The sequence below is a fragment of the Chionomys nivalis genome, chromosome 10, assembly GCF_950005125.1.
Source record: "Chionomys nivalis chromosome 10, mChiNiv1.1, whole genome shotgun sequence".
Lineage (NCBI taxonomy): Eukaryota > Metazoa > Chordata > Mammalia > Rodentia > Cricetidae > Chionomys > Chionomys nivalis.
In genome coordinates, this window is record NC_080095.1 from 15,023,832 (window position 1) to 15,044,211 (window position 20,380).

Genomic DNA, 20,380 nt, shown 5'->3' on the forward strand with positions numbered 1-20,380 from the left:
AAATTGCAAGTTTTCCAATTGTATTCTTCCTTTTCGGTGCCCCTGCCCCCAGTATTCTGATCCCCTAAGTTTTCCTGAAGCATTAGAATCAGCTAGGCAATGACGCCAGCTGGGTGATGGTGAACCCATCGTGTTGGACTTGCAGATCACTCTGAGGAGCACAATGGTCTGAACAGCATCGAGTCTCTGAGCTGGAACATGCGCTGTCTTCCATTAGCTTTGGTTCTCTTCCATTTCTTTCAACAACGTTGATAATCCCCAGTGTAAAGCTCTTACCCTCCTTGTGTTACATTCATAGCTAAGGGTTTTATTTTTTGATGCTGTTATAAATGAAAATTTCCTTAATTTAATTTTCACATTGCCCGACTGCTTTTTGTACATTAAGCTCAAACCCTTTGGCCTCATGCAGCTTGCATGCAGTTCTAATAGACTTCGCTGTGTGCGGATTCCTAGGGTCTTCCTATGTAGGAAATAATGTCATATAAATATAGAGATATTTGGCTTGTTACCCAGCGTGGGGGCCTTTCGTTTCCTCACCTGATTCCCTGGCTGCACCCTCCAGCACCACGCTGTATAGGGGTAGGGGAGTGAAGCCGCTCTGACTCCCGACCTTGGAGAAGGCGTTTCCAACCCTTCTTCTCTAAGCAAGAAGTTAGCTGTGGCTTTTTCTGGATGCCTATAGCAGATGTCAATTCCTTTTTACTCCTAGAAATGAATGTTTTTAAAACTACCTTTCCGTGTCCGTTTAAACAACCATGAACCAACCCTTTGTTCTGTTTTTTTGTGGTGTGTCTCATGGTGAACGGCCAGACATACTAAGGCGAACCCTCTTTGGCCATGGTACAAGATTATTTTTACATGTTGCTGTTTGGTTAGAACCTCCAGCTCACTCCTACTTGATCCAGAAAGCCCCATTTCCTCCACCCGCCCCCCCAAACCTCACCCTCTCAGAGACTCTCCAACAAAGGGAAGGCACCAAAAAGCCCAGTTCTGCATTCTAGGTGGCTATGGCAGCTCCTTCCCTGTAGTTGCCATCTGCCCAAGTCCCCAGCTAAAGCATTCAGCTCTTGGCCATGCTTAGACATAAAGCCAGCTTGTGGCAGACACGTCATCACCCCTCACCTACAGCCTATATAATCCCCTGCTTCAATTCGTGTGTGTGACCTCTCCAGTCTCCATCTCTGGGGCTGGAAGACTCACCTGGGAGTTGCTTTGCTCAAATGCATCTGTTATTATACTGTTTCACTTCGGCTTGATCTGGTTACTGCATAAGCAGAAAAACCCATTATTGAGGTACAGAAAACCCATTATCTTGCTGATGAACATTTTTTCTGTGTCTAGAGAGTCTGGTTGTAGCCTGATAAAATGCATCTTTTTTTTTTTAATGAAATACATCTTTAAGTCCATACTTAGAAGACAACCAAAAGATATTTAAAATCTTGAGCTTGTTACTTGAATAGTAAATAGAAATTTCATTTAACAATGCTAAAACTCTGAACCTCTAAAATTCCAGTGTAAATTATAGCATAGAAGGGGCACAGAAGCCTAAAACATCTTTATATCATTAATATCTTAAATCACTTATACCTTCACAACTTGCATTTATACATCTTAAATAATGTATGTGTTGCTTTAGTGGTAAGCTACATCTGAAACCTGTTTGATCTTTACTAGGAAGTCAGTGAACAAGGCAAACCTGTCTGTATTCTTTTTTTTTTTTTTTTTTTTTTTTTTGGTTTTTTGAGATAGGGTTTCTCTGTGGCTTTGGAGCCCGTCCTGGAACTACTCTGTAGACCAGGCTGGTCTCGAACTCACAGAGATCCGCCTGCCTCTGCCTCCCGAGTGCTGGGATTAAAGGCGTGCGTCACCATCGCCCGGCTATCTGTATTCTTTAACAAGAAATTAACCAATGAACTACCAAAGTGGTTGTAGCCTTGGGAGTCGGGGGAGGAGCTGTTAATCTGGCGAAGCTATCAGTTGCGTGAATTGACTTGCTGGGATTTTTTTTTTCCTTTTTTTTCTCATTTATATTTACAAGTTAATTCACTGGTGATTCTGGCCCGTTTGTTTTCCTTCCTTGTGACTTCTGGTCCTTACAGGGTGGTTCTATCCTGATCCGGGGAGTTTGAAGTGGGCCTTTGTTTCTTCGTGCTTAGATGTGCACAGGAAAGTAGGTAATTGGATACTTTTTGAACACCTGGTACAATTCTTCCCCAGTGACCCCAGGATCTGGATGCTCTTTATGGGAAGTGGATATTTTATTGTTCTTGTTTGTTTTTTGAGATTGGGACTCTGTGTAGCTCTGTAGACCAGGCTGTTCCCCAAATTTACAGTGATCAGCCTGCCACTGCCTCCTAAGAGCTGGGTTAAAGGCGTGGGCCACAGCGCCTGGCTAGGGCTTGTTGTTGCTATAAGTGCCTGTTTCGGTCTCTCTTTACAAGTCTGCTAAGACTGCCCTAGTTCTTGAGCAAGTTCTGGTTAGCTTTTTCTTCCCATGAGTTCACCTAACTCCCAAGCTCTCTCTGCTGTTGGTTCTTAGCTGTTTATAACATTCTCCCGCAAGGTCAATACTCCCATAGATTCAGTGGTTCGAGCCTCTCTCTTTCCCTTGGTCTGCACAGCTCAAGACTTCACCTTCGTTCACCCTTTCAAAGAACTAGGCTTGTGTTCACAGGGACAAAACTTCTGGTGTTGATTTGGCTGGTTTTCATTCTCGGTTGTCTCTCTCTCGTTTTTTATTACTGCCTTTCTTCTGTTTGCTTTGGGATTGGTTTGCTCTTTTTTAGTCTTTCAAGGTGGAAGGATAGGTTATGAGTTTGCGATCTTTCTCTGCAGGTTTACATTTCTTTCATTCCTGGAATTTAACTCTCTAACTTTTTTGTGAGGTTCCTCGTTGGCTTCCTGTAATTTAGCAATGTTTTGTCTAATTTCTGGAACTTGTGAGTTTTGCATTTTCTTTTAGCATTCTTTTCTAATTGATTTCCCATTGTGGATAGAGACAACACTTGAAATCGCTTAAACTTTGAAAATTTGTTGAGACCCGTTTTCTTATCCGGTACATAGTCTAGCTTGCCTGCAGAGTTTTATGTGCTTCCTGAGATGGTGGGGGTGGGGAGGATGTGCAGCCCACTGCTACTGAGGGTGGTGTTCTATTGAAATCTGTAGGGTGTCATGTTACAGTGTAGTGTAGAGTGTCGTGTTACCGTGTATTCCCCTACTTAAAATGCAGGAGAGCAGAGTATTCAGCATGAGGTCTTGTGGATTTTTGGAATATCCACACAGACTTTATTAGTTGAGCATCTTTAATCCAAAAATCTAAAATCTTCCAAAATCTCCCGGTCATTTGCATAATTACATCTCTTTATTCTGTGCATTAGCGACCATCTCGCCTGCACTCAGAACCGCTCCCCGCAGTCTCGGGAAGGAAGGCAGCTTTGCTGGCAACAGGTCTCTTTGTCTCACCTCAGTTTAATGATAAGCTGCACGGGAGAATTTTAGTTGACAGATTTTTCTTTTAACACTCTGAGCATGTCCTCCTGTGGCCATCTGGCTTCTGTCGCCTCTTAGGATGTTCTTGGGTAGTGTTGTTGGGTCTCTTTGTATGTGAATTGCTCTCCTCTGGGGGGGGGGGGTTCAGTTTTTCCCGTTGGTCTTTGTCTTCAGTGTTTAGCACACAGTGTGTCTCCCGTGCTTGGATGCTGAGCTCCTTGGACATCAGGCTAATGCTTTCCATTCCAGCTGAGGTGTTCTCAGCCGTCCTTTCTTCAAGTACTTTTTCTCCTTTCTCCCTATTTCTGTCATCTCAGCTCCCGCATGCTTGCTCTTGAGAGTGTCCAACATTTGTTGGCTGCTCTGTTTTAGATTTTTCTGTCTCTCCTCTACATCACTCAGCCACTATTGATCTATTGATCACTCGTTATTTCTTCTGTCCACTCCTTATTTCTTCAGGTATACATGGAGCGCCACCCAGAGCGTTTCCCACATTGTTTAGTAAACCTGTCCACTCAGAAGCTTCCAGGGTCACCCTGGTCACGGCTTTTTATACTCCACGCCTTGATCTTGACTTTAATGTCTTCCATCTCCAACAACAGGGGCCAGACTTCCTGGGCTGAACAGGGGTTATACCACAGGACCCAGTGTCTGTCACTGTCTGGAATGGCCATGTAACCTTCTAATGAAGAGATCACCAGTGGGATCTGCTGGCCCCCCAAAGTGCCTCCAGTGGCCAAACTTGAATAGCTCAAACAACAACATAAAGTGACATTTATCTCTAATGCAATGCACAAAATAAATGTCTGTGTGTCCATGTTGATGTATATGACTGGATAAACACACAGGCAGAGAGGAGAGACAAGTGTCCTACGTAGAAGTCCAAGTGACTTGTGCCAACACTGCGTCCTCCCCATTCCTAGACACGTCTTCCAAAGGCTACAGAAAGTAAATGCGAGAGCAGGCATGTTCACTGCAGAAACCGACAAGCTGGCCTCAGCCGTGGTAGGGGTGGACAAGCTGTGTTGCCGTGAGGTAGAAGGAGAGACACTCACCTCTGTCTCTCCCTCCCTGAGCCACAGCCTGGTCTAGTCATGAGCCACATCTCATTAGTGGCACACTCACAATCCCCTTTTCTTGTATTTCCCAAGGCCTGCTCTTGTTTCTCCTGGCCTCCATCTCCTCAGACTTTCTCCTCGTGATTCTCCTCGGTACTTGTTGCAGTAACCCCTTTCATCCAGCTTTTCCTCTGGGTCCCACAGAAGCTCTGAGCACCCCAATGGTTGTTCTCTTTCCCCTTCATTTTGCTCCTTGTCCCTTGTCACTGTCTTTCCTGGCTCACTGTGACCCAGAGTTATCACACCACCAGCAGACAGCTATTGTAGGTGGAAAGGCCAGGTGGCCTCCCATCCATGTGTGTGGCACAGATGCAGACACAATGCAGTCTTGGGTTTCCTAGGGTGCTGCATTTTCTAGCTTCTTCCTGCTGTTCTGGGTCCCAGGCAGTGGGGACTTGGCCACCATGGAGTGTGCATCCATTGCAGAAGGGCACACTGAACTGAGGCGAGACTGGGAGCTTGGAGGCCCTGTTTCTTAGACCAGAAAGCACAGCAGGCCTCTCGTGGCTACACTCCAGGCACAAGGAAAAGAGGCCGGAAGACACATGCACATCAAGGCCCAGGCCAGGGCCACCAGCCCTCTACAGAAGTGGCTGCTTTGCCTCTCCTCAACACTAGCCAGTTCTGTTCCGCAAGTCACAGCTTGGTCAAGATGGCAGAAAGACACTGCCTTCCTCTTCCACAGCAGGGGACTGTCAGGAAATCACTGAAGCCTCGGGACAGCTGAGGGAGATGGAGGACACTTTCAGTGCTCCCTGGAGCATGGTGCAGACTCACCTGCTGTCAGCGAGATGCTTGCAGTGCCTAGAGAAGGGCCAGCTGTCACAGACCGTGAGCGGCCTGGAGCCTAGCTCTGCGAACCTTTCCTCCCCTCCAGCCTGCCCAGGCGCTAGGGCCTCCCTCAGCCACATCCCCACTCAACTGTGAGCCCATCAGGCGCAAGTACCAAACTTTTGTCCTGGGGAGTAAGTTCCTGGTTGCTGGGTCGATAGCTGTTTTAATTTTTAAGCTTTTAAGACATTTATTTGTTCTGCATGTGCATGTATGCTTGCAGGGTGTGTGTGTGTGTGTGTATGTGTGTATATATGTATATGTGTGTGTATGTGTGTGTATATGTATGTGTGTATGTGTATGTATGTGTGTATATGTGTGTATGTGTGTATATGTGTGTGTATATGTGTGTATGTGTGTGTATATGTGTGTATGTATGTGTATATGTGTGTGTATGTGTGTGTATGTATGTGTGTATATGTGTATCTGTGTGTGTATGTGTGTATGTGTGTGTATGTATGTGTGTGTGTATATGTGTGTATGTATGTGTATCTGTGTGTGTATATGTGTGTATGCGTGTGTGTGTCCTGATGTATGTGTGGACATCAGAAGACAGCTTGCAGGAATCACTTCTCTTCCATCACGTGGGTGCCAGGGGTCAAACTCAGACTGTCAGACTTGGTGGCAAGCACTCTCACTGGTCAAGTCATTGTGCTGGCCATAGCGGCTGTTTCTGATGGAAAGTTCTGGTATGGGAGAGTCTCTGGTAATGCATGCCTGGTGGTGGCTCCACTCTTGCCCAAGGCAGTGTGTCCACTGAACGGCTACCAGGTCCCGGGACAGTTACCTAGTCAACCTGACTGGTCACACACTAGTGAGGTATGGGAAATGTGCTGTAGAACCAGTCTACAACACGGGATGAGGACCATGGCCTCCACTGTAAGCCCATCAACAGAACCAAGAACACAAGGGTTGTTCCTGAGGCTGCAGAGGGAATTGATCTCCCACCTTCTGCAGCACAGCTGCTGAGAGCAGGCACATGACTACCCAAACCTAACACAAGCTCCTACCCCTGCAGAGCCTGCATCTATCCTCCACAGGACTGTGCTAACCTGACACAACCCCACCCCTGCAGAGCCTGCATCCATTCTCCACGGGACAACCCTAACCTGACACAACCCCACCCCTGCAGAGCCTGCATCCATTCTCCACGGGACAACCCTAACCTGACACAACCCCACCCCTGCAGAGCCTGCATCCATCCTCCACAGGAGACCTCAACCTGGTGCAGAAAGATTGGAGGCTGAGTTGGGAGCTCTAAAAGCCAGTCCTCACTACAGTCTGAGGGTTCAGTCCAGGTCACAGGACAAGAAGAGAGGGATAAGGATTGGAAAGAAGAGGTGCAATTAGTTATTTGGGGGTCATGGACAATACAATTTCCACATAAAATGATCCTAAGAAAATTTACAATTAGAACAAGGAATTTTGATTTCGGGGGAATTAACTCCCATCGCATTGATACTCATTAGTCAGTACTAATTAGGGAGAAACAGAACAAGGTTACCATTACCACTAGCAAGAAGCTCCTGGATATTTAGCAATAGTGAGCACAAAAGTCTGGGGCATCTTGGTAAGAAAATCAACTTTCCTGGAAGCCTGTCAAGGAGGGCTCACTAGCTGGATGGCTACACTGTGAATGGGAATGCTCAATTTTGTGTGTATACTATATATAAATGAAATGTAATCGCATTTTAAATCCTAGCAGTTTCCCCTGGAACCTTGTCAGCAGGCTGGTGACTTCAGCTGCAATATCGAGGGACCAAGAAATGCGTGGAGAGAAGCCGGAAGAGGCAGCTGTGCTCCACTGAGGGCCAAGCCTCCCTGAGGGGACCCATCAGATCAAAGGCCCAGCTGCACACCGAGAGCTTGGTGTGCAGTGGGCTCCTCCCTACACACAGCGCTCCGTGGAGTAGCTGCTCGCCTCTCCAGCAGCAAGGTAAAATTATCCACACTGTTACTGGAGCTGACAGAGAAGAAAGTCCCACATATGAAATGCAAAGCATCGAAAACATTTAGAGGGCACTCCAGTGGAATGAAAATTATGTCAAGGTAAAGAACGGCGAGACACCACCAGTTTCATAAAGGTGGCTATGGTATAGCTAACAGCCTCCGTTCAAGAGGCAGCAGATAGTTAAAAGTTAAACCATCAGCCACACACTATAGACAGAGCATATGAAGAGTGTGCACAAGCTGATAACACAAATAGCAAAACAATGGGAAAGTGGGTGCCTGATAGAATCTTGCAGTAAATAGAAGCTGAAACCCAATGACCAAGTGACTGGGAAGAGCGCCCTCTCCCTATCTATCAGGGAAGTGCAGTCAGTACAGCCACGATCAGGCTCAGGGAATGGAGGACCACGGATTGACCTTGGTGATAATGGGTGGGTTAGCTCTTGGCCACACTGAAAGGAACATTTGCTGTTCAGCTTTGTGAGAGCGACATGGCCTCTCCTTGCAGAGCTGGAGTCAGGCGTGCCCCTCTCCCTTCCATTTGACAAGGTGACATCCAGGAGTGTGCATAGAGGAGCAGGGGACCACGGAGGCCAGCAGGCATAAGGGGACTGACCACGGCTGAGGTGGAGCACTTGCGGCTGCCGCTCCGCTCTGCATGGAATGAACATTGACCATCATCTGGCGGATCTCGATGGAGCAAATGGCGAAGACAACGGTGTCAGCAACCGGCCCTGCGCAGACTCAGATCACCTAGAATGTAACGTTGACTGCAGAATGAAACAAAAAGAATATATGCGGAGGGTGATGCCATCTGCGCCAGTCTCTGCTAAAACCACGTGGGGCGCGGCAGCAGAGGTCTCAGAAGAGAATGAGTAAGCCTGGGAGAGGGTGAGAGACAAGGCTCGTTTTCTCTCTAACGTTTCACTCCTTCAAATAATTACCTGAAGCGAAGTGGGGAAGAGCTAACATGCGTTAGCTCTGGGATAAAATCACACAGGACCCTATGCAAAGAGTCCTAAATGTTTCCATAATGAAACACTGGGACACAGAAGAAATATAAGAAAACAAAAGATGCTCAGATAGCGGAGTGGATGAAAAATGAGCCTGCAGGGCTAGGATAAAAACGGGGAGAGAAAAATAAGCCATTTCAGGAACGGGAGCAAAGGACACTGGGAATACAACATCAAGGACATTCATTCATTCAACAAAATAATAATTGAACACCTGCTGAGAGTCCGGCCCTGGGGACTCAAGAGGTCCTTTCCTTTCCAGGGCCGAGTCTGATTATGAAGGGGGACATGCTGTCAGCAGGAGGCTCACTGCAGAATCAGGAAGGGGAGACTAGCCGAGGAGGAGAGCGCCTGACCAGGCGGCAGGAATGGCAGGAGCTCAATGATGCTGGAGATGATGTTGGATTAGGAGACTCTGGATTCAAGGCAGGGGCTGGGGCGGGTGGGGGTTGGGCTTGGCATGCTTGGGAAGAGCGGGGAGAGGTAAGGTGAGGGAGGAGGCCCCTGAACCCCTTCAGCTAGGACATGGCTCATAAGGTCCCGCTGGAGTTAGGACAGACTGCAGCTGTCTATGTTGGAGTGGAAATTAGTAGCCAACCCTGGACTCACGATGGAGCCCAGGAAAAACACCTGGGTCTGGGGAAGCAGAAGCTCAGACAAGCCAGGACAGCTTAAGCCAGTTAGATTTTACTTATTATATTTGATGTGAAAAGTGTTTTGCCTGCATGTTCGTGTGTCCACCGTGTGTCGGTGCCGCTGCAACCTGAGAGGATGTCAGATCCCTTGGAACTGAGCTAGGGGTGGCCGGGAGCTGCCCTGTGATTGCTGGGAGCTGAGCCTGCATCCTCTGTGAGAGCAACAGGTGCTCCTAACCGCGCTAGCCCCGAGTTCAGAGCACTTAGAGACAGGAGAACTTTCTGCTTCATCCCCCAGAGCAAAACAGAAAGGAAAGAGATGAGAATCTCCAGCCATGGAGGTCCACGGGGTTCAGGGACTCCATGGAACCCCACAGTCAGGCAGGGGCTGGAAGGAAGGTGGAAAGGTCCAGGGGCTGGGGCGAGCCCGGGTTGCTCCAGTGTTCCTGCTATGAACCCATATTTTCAGCACAGCACAGCCACAGCTGCAGAGGTGAGGGGGTGGAAAAGGAAGATAAGCCACCCCTGGCTAGGTTGGCCCTCCCTGGGATGGGACGTGGAGGCTCAGGCACTGTGCTGTCCTTTCTTTCCCTAAAATCAGAGGAGAACCAGAGGTGGGGAGAGGACAGTGGCAGCAAGTTGTCCAAGGATGCAGGGAGGAAGACAGCCCTCAGCCGGAGCCCAGCCTGTGGAGCCCAGCCTGTGGAGCCCAGCCTGTGGTCAGCAAAGCGCCCTCATGATGCCATACTCCCTGAGCCACTGCCAGGGACAAGGCCCGGGGAAATGTCTGAATCTCACATACTGAATCTGATGCCTGGTGCTTGACTTTAATTTTTTTTTAAGATTTATTCATTTATTACGTATACAGTGGTCTGCCTGAATGTACACCTGCATGCCAGAAGAGGGCACCAGATCTCATTACAGATGGCTGTGAGCCACCATGTGGTTGCTGGGAACTGAACTCAGGACCTCTGGAGGAGGAGCCAGTGCTTTTAACCTCTGAGCCATCTCTCTGGCCCCTGAGTTTGATTCTTGATGGGAACCAGGTGAGATGGCCTCACTCCCAGGGTGAGTATTGGGGTGAACGGTCACAGAAATGGTTCAGTTCTAAGTAGAATTTAGTTTTTGTAAAAATCACACCAATCCCATTGGTTAAAAGAGTCATGAGCACAACTCGGTCTGCAGAGATGGCTCGGTGGGTAAGAGTACTGACTGCTCTTCTAGAGGACGCAGGTTCAAATCCCAGCAGCCACATGGGATTTAACACCTGTCTGTAACTCCAGTTCCAGGGGATCCAATACCCTCACACAGACATAAATGCAAGCACAACGCCAATGTACATGAAATTAAAATAAGTAAAGAATTTTAAAAAGTGCCATGAACAGATCAATCACTCGAGTCAAAGAGCAGAGCTCCATGTCCTTCTGCCGCACATCCTTTGATCTTCCCATCTTTGGCGGCCCACTCTATGGTGAGTGGCGTGGCGCATGTCCAGGGCTCTCGGCTAGCAGTAGTGGGCTGAGTTCCCTTCACAGCCCGGATGCCAACTGCTCTTTATTTTTTTTCAGACTTGTTTATTTATTTTATATAAATGCATGTTTTGCCTGAATGTGTTTATGAGCACCACATGTGTACCTGGTACCCATGGAGTCCTGAAGATCGCATCAGACCCCCCCAAAACTAGAGCGATACATGGTTGTGAGATACCTACCGTGTGGGTGCTGGGCACTGAAATGGTCTGTACCCCAAGCACGTTCTTCCTCTGCCCCAGCTCCTGAATACACTTCCACCCACCACCTTGTTCATTCTGATGCTTTAAGATGCGGTTCACTACATAGTTCAGGCTGGCTCTGAACTCATGATCCTAGAGCTGTGCTTACACAGGTGTGGGGCCCACCAGCTGTTGACACTAGGCCCGACAGGCTTTCAGCACTGCTGTCCTGTGGGTCCCTTATGCGCCTCACCCCGTACAGCTGGGCTTCCTGCTGGGGAGAGCCTGGCAGTGACGGTGGCCTCAGCTCTGGGCCACCATTTGTGTCATGTGGCCAACTCTTAGAACAGTAAGCACTGCAACACAGTTCTAGTTGGCCTTAATAATAAAAGCCATACATAGGGGACTGGAGAGATGGCTCAGTGGTTAAGAGCATTGCCTGATCTTCCAAAGGTCCTGAGTTCAATTCCCAGCAACCACATGGTGGCTCACAACCATCTGTAATGAGGTCTGGTGCCCTCTTCTGGCCTTCAGGCATACACACAGGAAGAATATTGTATACATAATAAATAAATAAATAAATATTTAAAAAAAAAAGCCATACATAGCGGTTAATGCTAAAGATCAGGGAAGCAGAGAGGTCAGCTGCTGAGAGTTCTTTTACCTCCACCAATGCTCAGACTGAAGGGGCGATCGTGCCCCAGACTGCATCTCCAGACTTCCTCTGTCTCCACCAAACCTCAGACTTCTCTGAGCTCCCGTCTCCTCCTGCCTTATATTCTTCTCTCCACCCAGCCATATCACTCCTGTCTCCACCTCCCTAGTGCTAGGATTAAAGGCGTGGGATCCCAAGTGCTGGGATCACCTTTGTGTAAGCTGTTTCTCTTTTAGACAGATTCAATCTTGTGCAGCCCAGGGTGGCCTTGAACTCACAGAGATCCCTCCGCCTCTGTTTCCCGAGTCCTGGCGTTAAAGGTGTGCGCCACCACTTCCTGGCTTCTAGGGGCTCAGCTCTGCACTCTGATCTTCAGGCAGTGCTGGCGATGGGAACACTCAGGATATCCACACAATGTCTGGGCTCTGTAGACATCTGTAGTACTTTCCAGAATACTGCCCCCATTCACAAGTTTAGTTTCCAGGCCCATCCACAATGCTGAGTAAAGGGCAGGGCAGGAAACAGGGTGAGGCCTCTCCACTCTACCATCTCTCTCCCGCTCTAAGTGTGGAAGTCTCAGAGCTGATGGTCCGCGGGGAGGCGGGGAGGAGAGGGCTGCCCTGCCTGCTTGGTGCTTAGATTACAAGCAACTGTTTTAACCCCTTTCCAGTTCAATTCAATTCAGTCCTGACTTCCATTCCCTCTCAATCCACGTTCAGCTCAGTGTAACTCAATTCTGTGTCACACAGTTCAATTCAAAATTCAGCTTCTAGTTTGCTTCATCTGTGTTCATGGAGCGCTGCCATGCTTGTACTACTTGCTATGCTTTCTAGAGCTGCTGGCACAGCCTGGCCTGGCAGGAGGCTGCCCAAGATATGGGGTACGGGTGGGCATCGGGCAGGAGACCTGGAAGAACCATGAGGATGTGGCTATCACAAGCCCTGATGGAAGGGTTAGCGTCAGTGTGGTGTGTGGTCTGACCTCTTACATTAGGGTGACTCCTCCGAGTGCATCTGAGGAGCCGTGTGCCTAGGCCTCTGGAAACACTATTAAATACTGAGCCAGTTGTTTTATCTGTGCTCGGCTCTGCAGTCCTCAAGGCTCTGTGTACACCAGAAACCTCTAAGGAGGGACATATAGAGAAATTGTTTCTAGAAGTATCCTTCTGGTCCTGGGGATGAGCTGGCATAGCAAGGTCAGGACTCCTAAATTCCTTCAGTTGCTACTTGTGGCAGGCCAGATTATGTTCTGCTGGCGGCGTAGAGAGGTTGTGTCGGGATCCCCAGCTCCAGGGCTCCCGAGCAGAGTGTCAGGTCCTAGTAGCCAGGCGTGCTCCCTGCCTCAGCTGCCAGCTGTGGCTTCGTGTCCTTGACCACTCAAGGTAACCAGAGTCAACTGACCCTGTGCTGCCTGCACAACAATGTAGGAGTGACTTAGGGACTGTGCAAACATGAGTTCTATTTCTGAACAGGACAAGGAGGTAGAACATACAGTCTTGTTTGAGCGCTGCTCCAAGTGGCCCTCAGTGCCCTCAGTGCCTGCTGGGAAGTCAAATTTGTCTAGAGTACAGCTGTCCAGAAGGCAGTGTGCCGGACACAGCATCGTGAGAGGAACCAGGAGACAGCTCCCCGCTTTTCTCTACCTAGGTGCACAGGGCCACCCCCAAAGCGGGTCTCGGGTTCTGGGACGGGACTGGGGTGTATGGGAAGTTTGAGGGCACAAATTCAATTCATCATTATTTATGAACCGACACGAGGCAGTTTATTACTCTGATCACTCACTAATCATCTCCCATAAACGCGGGGACTGACAAAATCCCACCGAATCAATAAAGTGGTAAGTTCCCCGTCTAAATCACGGCACCCAGTACTCTTGAGTAAACCTTTCGGTAATTTACAAAGGCTGTTGAATTTTATAGTAAGTGTTTTTCAAACCAAGCTGGATTCTAAACAATAATGACTTTTTAATGTGGCTCTGTGATTACATTGTCATAGTGAAATACGGGGGTCTTTGACTGCATCCGAAATGAGCCCGGTGTGAATTACTCCGAGGCACGGGCCAGAGCGGCCCCAGGTAAAGCAATCTTCATAAATCATGCTCCAATCCGGGTGGCCTGGCAGGCAAGGCCCGATGCCAATTTTTGCAACTCAAATTTCAATGGACAATTTGTAAACAAGTGCTCCCATTTGTTCTAAAGCAGTGGCCACAGCCAGGCGCCTTCACAGTGGTGGTGGCAGCTCACCGAGTGCTGGCCTTGACCTTGGGCAGGACCAGGATGGTGGCCACTGGACCACGTGACCGCTCACACGATGTAAGATAGCTGAAATGAACGTAGGGTAGCGGACGTGAGACAAGCCGCATGTCAGGTGCTCAGTGGCCCAAGCGGCTAGTAGCGTTGAAGAATAGTTCTCTTTCCAGGGAGCTCCTGGTGGATAGCGCAGGGGCCAAGTTTGTGGTTCGCTCCTTCCGTGAGCATGAGGATGCTTCATTGAAGGTTGCGATGACACAGCCTTCTTGCAGAAAGGCTCCAAGTGCAGGGAAGGAAGGAAGAGCTTCTGAAAGCCATATGCTGCCTACACCCGGCTGTAACGCTCCTGACGATCCCAGAGCTACCAGGGGAGGGGTGAGCTTGGTCAATCTCTGAGCCCAACTGTGAAGGTTCGGTAACTACTGTGACCTGAAGAAGCTGGGTGGGATGAAGCTGGGCTGCTGGGCCTGTGACTCAGTCCTGCCTCCCCCACCCCCAACTCCGACTTTCTTCACAGGCCCCTAGAAGGCTGGGATCTAGCTTGTCAAGGGTGGGTTCCCCAGGTCCTGGCCACTGCCAGGATGGGTCCGTTGGTGGGCAGGTGTGAACTGGAGAGTCTCCACCAAGGTTGCCTCTAATGGCTTTCCCTACTGCTTCAGATGGGATAGACTTACCCTTCTCTCTGTGGGGCATACAGATTCCCCTTTCCCTGAAGAAATGAAGGCTCAAGTTCCTGGGGTCTTGAGATGGTTCCACTGGTAGAAGTTTCCAAGTTGCCACGTGCCCCTAGCCTGTCTGAGGCTTGCTTCTCAGAGACAAATAGCATGTCTCCCTTGAATCCCAGAGGGGAGTCCGAAGCAGGGCATGGGAAGGTCTGTGAGGGCTGTCTGCCCTCAGAGGAGGTGGTGGCAGGCCAGGGAGGACTTGGAGACAGGTACCCCAGGGAGAAGTGCCGGCTTATGCACACACACACCCCACCTCATCTGACACACACCACAGGTGTCTCCGTGTGATCGGAACTTCTCTTCCAAGACACTTGACATCTAATTCCCTTTTAGTAGAGAGGGAAACTGAGGCCTTAGCGGAGAGAGCACCTGCCTGGGTCAGGAGGAGCAGCGCCTCAGTCCTCAGGGACCTGGCCTGGCCTCAGTGTGTGCACACGGGAACGGGTGAGCACTGCTACAGACTCGGCAGGATGGCTGAGGAAATTAAATGAGTTAATGAATCGCAGATGGTTAGGCCTAAGTAAGGGATTGTTATTAAGTTCCTTTTCAGTATTTAACAAAAGCATTTGTTTGCAGCTGGGGAACCATTTTCAAGAGAAAAGGGGTTTGCAAAGAAGCTGAGTTTTGCAATATGTGTTCCTTTTTCATTAAAAAAAGGGGGGGAGTGAGGAGCTGCACTGCCTCCTGTCAAGACGCGAGACTCAATTTAACTTCTGTAATGTAGGACGCCAATGTCTGGGAGGTCCCTAGGGAGAATAAATCCGTTAGGGGAAGAATGGTAGTGCCGAGTACATCATGTCAAAAATTAGCATATGAACTTCAAATCCATGCACCAATTCAAAATCTGATTTAACAAACTGCTCTTATTAAAGTCAATCGGCGAGCATTCCATTATCAAAACAAATGAAATCTTTCCCGTCTATGAGATAAATAATTTTCTCCCCACACCTAAGCAGGAGGCATTAACTTAACGGGTAATGATCTAAATTATGTATTAAACTCAATTACTTTTTATTACTGCTTTCCAATTAGGGTACTCTGATTGACTGTCTGGCATGGAGGCTTCTCCTGGGCTGTACCTGGGACCCTGGCCCTGGAGCTGGCTCTACAGGCCCTATTCACCCTCAGCTTAATTGAGTGTGTCTCTGCTTCGCTCTAGAGAGAGCGTGAGCTGCAGCTTCTAACGGCGAATAAACAATGACATGGCGTGATTACCAGCTAAATTACCTATCTGCCTGAATCGCTCCAGCAAATGCTCCTGACGTGATAACGCAGCACTGAGAGGCTTAAGACGCCGTCCCGGGGTTGACTCTGGGAAAGTGCACAGGCCGTGTTCCAAACGGAGAGCTGGTGCTGCAAGGGATGCTGCTCATGCACCACAGCCTCCCACTTAGCTAGTGTTTCACGTTGTGTGGGTTCAGGTAGGTGAGGTCAGTCTTGGTTTGACTGCACCAAATGGAAGCTTCCAGAAATGAACAAGGAATTCCAGAAACAGAGCACCTTTGTGAATAGTGGGAAGAAACGTCAAACTCTCCCATACCCACTCTGACGTCATCATCTCACACATCCACTCTGATGTCATCATCTCACACATCCACTCTGATGTCATCATCTCACACATCCACTCTGATGTCATCATCTCACACACCCACTCTGACGTCATCATCTCACACACCCACTCTGATGTCATCATCTCACAATCCACTCTGATGTCATCATCTCACACATCCACTCTGATGTCATCATCTCACACACCCACTCTGATGTCATCATCTCACACACCCACTCTGACGTCATCATCTCACACACCCACTCTGATGTCATCTCACACATCCACTCTGATGTCACCACCTCACACCATCCACTCTGATGTCACCACCTCACATCATCCACTCTGACGTCACCACCTCACATCACCCACTCTGGCACGGGAGCCATCCCTCATGCAACCTGCTTGGTAGTCAGCATGATTATGCCATGGGCGGCCACAGCATACCAGTACTGTGTTCAAGCCACTTGTTTTGTTTCCTAATGGCTCTCGAGGGTAAGAGTAGCCACCCTGGCAGTTGGGTCAGCCTGACACTCACACATCTTGTCACTCACCTTACTTCACACCATCACACAGAATCTCTCAGTCACCACAGGATCCTTCATCTACCACAGGAAGAGGAATGCAGACGAAAGAGATAGGCCATTGGTCACACACTGCATCACAGTGCATGTAACTGTTCTGTTTTATTACTGTTGACCTCTGACTATTTCTGGTTTACAGATTATACTCTATAAAGAAAACAACGGTATGTATAGAACTCGGTGCTAGCAGCAGTTTCTGGCACTTCCTGAAAGTCTGCGCTCTCTGCAAAGTACATTTAAGTTGAAAAATGCACCTACCCCAAACAGCAAGGAGATCACTTTGTATAAACATGCTTTCAAACAGGGACAGAAGTTCTGGAATGTTCATTCCTCAAAGAGTCCCAGAGCATCATGAGATGGGCACCAAACAGAACAGAGATATTGGCACCATGGAACTGAGTGTATGGCTACAACCCACTCTGAGGTTCCAATTTCAGTCCTGGTTTTGTTTCTGTTCCTGTGATAAATGCCATAACCAACAGCAAACAGAGGAGGAAAGGGTGAATTTAAATGGCTTATCCACCTCAATCATTGAGGGAAGTGAGGGCAGAAACTCAAGCAGGGGCAGTGGCAGGAACCATGGAGGAATGCTGCTCCCTGGCTTGCTTCCCATGGCATAACTTAACAATCTAGGATCACCTGCCCAGGGTTGGCATGCCCACAGTGGGTGGGCCCCACACAAGAATCATTAATCAAGAAAATGCCCCAAAGACAAAGCCACAAGCCAATCTGATCGCCGGCAAGTCCATAGGTCCTTCTGCCCTGGTGACTCTAGCATATATGAAGTTGTCAAAAATAACCACAATGATCAACTCTGGGTGTCCCCTCTAGCCCCTTAGCCAGCCTTGGTTCATCTAGGGACAATAGACTGGACATGACTGTTGATTGAAGGCTCAGCTCAGCCCAGTTACTGCCGGGGTAGCTGGACTGAAGGTGGTAAGGGGACCCAAGTTTCCTTTCAGAAATGGGATGGGACCCCAATCAGAAACCCAAACTCTCCCAATTACGAGGGAAAGGCTCTGACTACAGAAGTCTGTGACTGCTGCCTGGATAAGGAGGCCTTGGAGTCACACAGCTCATGGCACCAAGGGCACAGCCAGCGGCCAGCATCAAGTTTGTTGCCACGGACGCCTGAGTGTCAGTGCCTACGGCAGATGCCGGGGAGCACTGAAGTCACAGCCGTGGCCCTGTCCTTGCATGGACTTGGGATTTGTTTTTGTTTGTGTGATGAATTCTTATGATGCTCAAGAAAGAAATTAATTTTACTTATTCCTCCAAGCGGTCATTAGAAAAGCTTTTAATGAACACAGTAAAAACCAACTAATTATCGCAATGGCATTTTACTCTAAATAAAATTGACAGGAACCAAGAATATGATGCATATAATTCTCCGTAGTTTATTAAAACCCATTTATCACATTTTATCCTAGAGGAAACTGATCATATTAGTCTGTGATAATTTAGCTAATATTTTCTCAGTGCATCTAATATTTAAGGGGAGTTGCTGATATTAAAGCCATTGTGCACTGTGTGGCGATGACCTGCATTCTGATGACTCTTCCCGTTGAGGGATGGACGCGGACACGTGCTCATCCTGCTCTGTGCTTTCCAGTCTGAGCTGCCAATTAGAAAATTTCTCTCTTGGCCGCTGGAGTGAACTGATTGTCAATACCAGCAGCTGTGGTCTTCTACTGGAACCAGGCTGGGGTCCAAACACCCCCTGTTCCTTGTAAACACCACCACCATCCCCACCACCACCTCCACCATCCCCACCACCAACAACAACCCCAGGCAGGCACCCTTGTGCTTTCTAGTGTGTGGCAGAAAACTCTTGAGTATAGAGAAAAGACTTCAAGTTTTTAAACATGGAAGCCACATACCTTAGGTTGAAAATTTAGCTTTTCATCACCCACCTTGCCCTCAGTCTTCTGTGAGTTCGGGCCATGCAATATATCTGAGTTGAGGAGACGGAATATATGGTTTACTTACTAGACACAAGTTGCTTTGTGGACGTTTGAAACGGACAGCTGCCGGGCAGTCGCTTGAGTGTTCCTGACAGCTGTCATTCTCCTGTGCACAAATGTGCCCTGCACCATCCCACAGCTCCTAAACCGTCCAGGGTGGTGATTGTATGCATGGCTTTTTCTGGGCTGAGAGTGCCCCGGTTCTTAGATGCCTTCATAGCTGGGTCTGAGTGGCTGTTCTACTTCACTGGCAAAGGCAAGTCACATGGTGTAGTGAGGTGACGGGGCTGTGGATGAGATCAAAGAGATGGCGACATATTCTGTAGTTCTCACAGGACAGGGCTTTTGGGCTCAGTGAGGATCCCATGAAGACCTTGGACACTGATCTTCCTATGTTTTCCCTCTTGCCTTGCCCCTGAGTGTCTATCCAACCAATCATCTGAGGATTCTACTCATTCCTTGACTTGGTAACACCTATCTCCTGTGGCCCAGACCTTACTGGCAACCACCTGGATGCAGTTCCATGTTAGGGTTTGCTGCCTACCTTCTCCACCTGTCCTCAGATACTGGGGCAACCAGAACATTCCACAAGGACAGACATCACTGCCTCCCCAGGTCCCAAGCAATGCTTAGTCATACTACCATGTTAAAGAGCATCTGGCCCTGACTGTAGGAAAGGACTCTTCTCATCTAATGGTGCTCCCCATCCCTAAGTCCTCCTCTAGGCTTCTCCCTCTCCTTCCCATGCAGGAGCCAGGGTCTCCTCTTGGGAAAGCCCACGATTCCCGGGGCTCACCTCACCAACTCCTGCTAATACAGAGGACATGGCCACGTATTAGAAAAGCCCCTTGTCTTATCTGGCTGTCCATGGCCAGCTCTTCTCCTTCTGTGGGCTCTGTATGGCACCTGTTGACCTTACCTGGACTCACTTCTAAAGATGCGTTTGCACAGAGCCCTTCCCTGTCTCCACTGCTCTAACTGACTGTCCCTTCCCGGTCTCTAGTGCTCTGCCTGACTGTCCCTTTCTGGTCTCCACTGCTCTGCCTGGCCGCTTCTGCCCCTCCTGGCCGCTTCTGCTCCTCCTGGCCACTCCTGCCCCTCCTGGCCGCTTCTGCTCCTCCTGGCCACTCCTGCCCAGTCACCCTTCTCCTCTCCTGTCTGCTCCCTCCCACCTTCCCTCTGCACCTGCGGCAGTGAGACCCGGTCTCCAGAGCCCCAGCTGCTGGACTTGGTCTCCTTCAGTCCAGCTCTTCCCTAAGCTTCCCTACCGTACAGTGCACAGTGGGGTTCAGCTGTCCCCCTGGGCTCCGTGCAGCAGCTCTCCTGACAAGTCCACCCATTCTTTGGAGCAGCTCTTGGGGGCCCTTCTGGGACTCTGTACTTGTTCTGGGGATGTCTTCTGTCCCCTGCTTCAAATGCCGTCACCTCACCTCTGACACACGACTCTTACACTCCAATTTCCTTCCTTCCTGAGCTCGCAACCTGTACATCTAGCTGCCTATTTTAATTTCTTTTTATTGTCTCAGTCATTTGTTAAATTACACCCACAGCACATGGACGGGAACCTGGGGACACTCTGCCCACTGCCATTTGTGGTCCTGAATGCGGCTCCTGAGCTGGCCCCTCCCTCTTGCCTGAATGCTGTCTTCTTCTGGGTGGCCAGCATATACCCACACATAGGAAGAGAAATACACAGTTTTGTCTGGCGATTTTGCCTTCGCACAAATGGAATCATACATTTTTCATGGGTTGTCTGCAACTTGCTTTTTATATTTAACACAGTGTCTCGGGAGCTTTCCGTGTTGGCACACGTAGACCGACCTCATTTTTTGATAGCTGTAGCTTCTTCCCTCTTAGGGGTGATACTGCTGTGTAGCAAGCCCGCTTTCTAGGGGGGAAAACCAGATT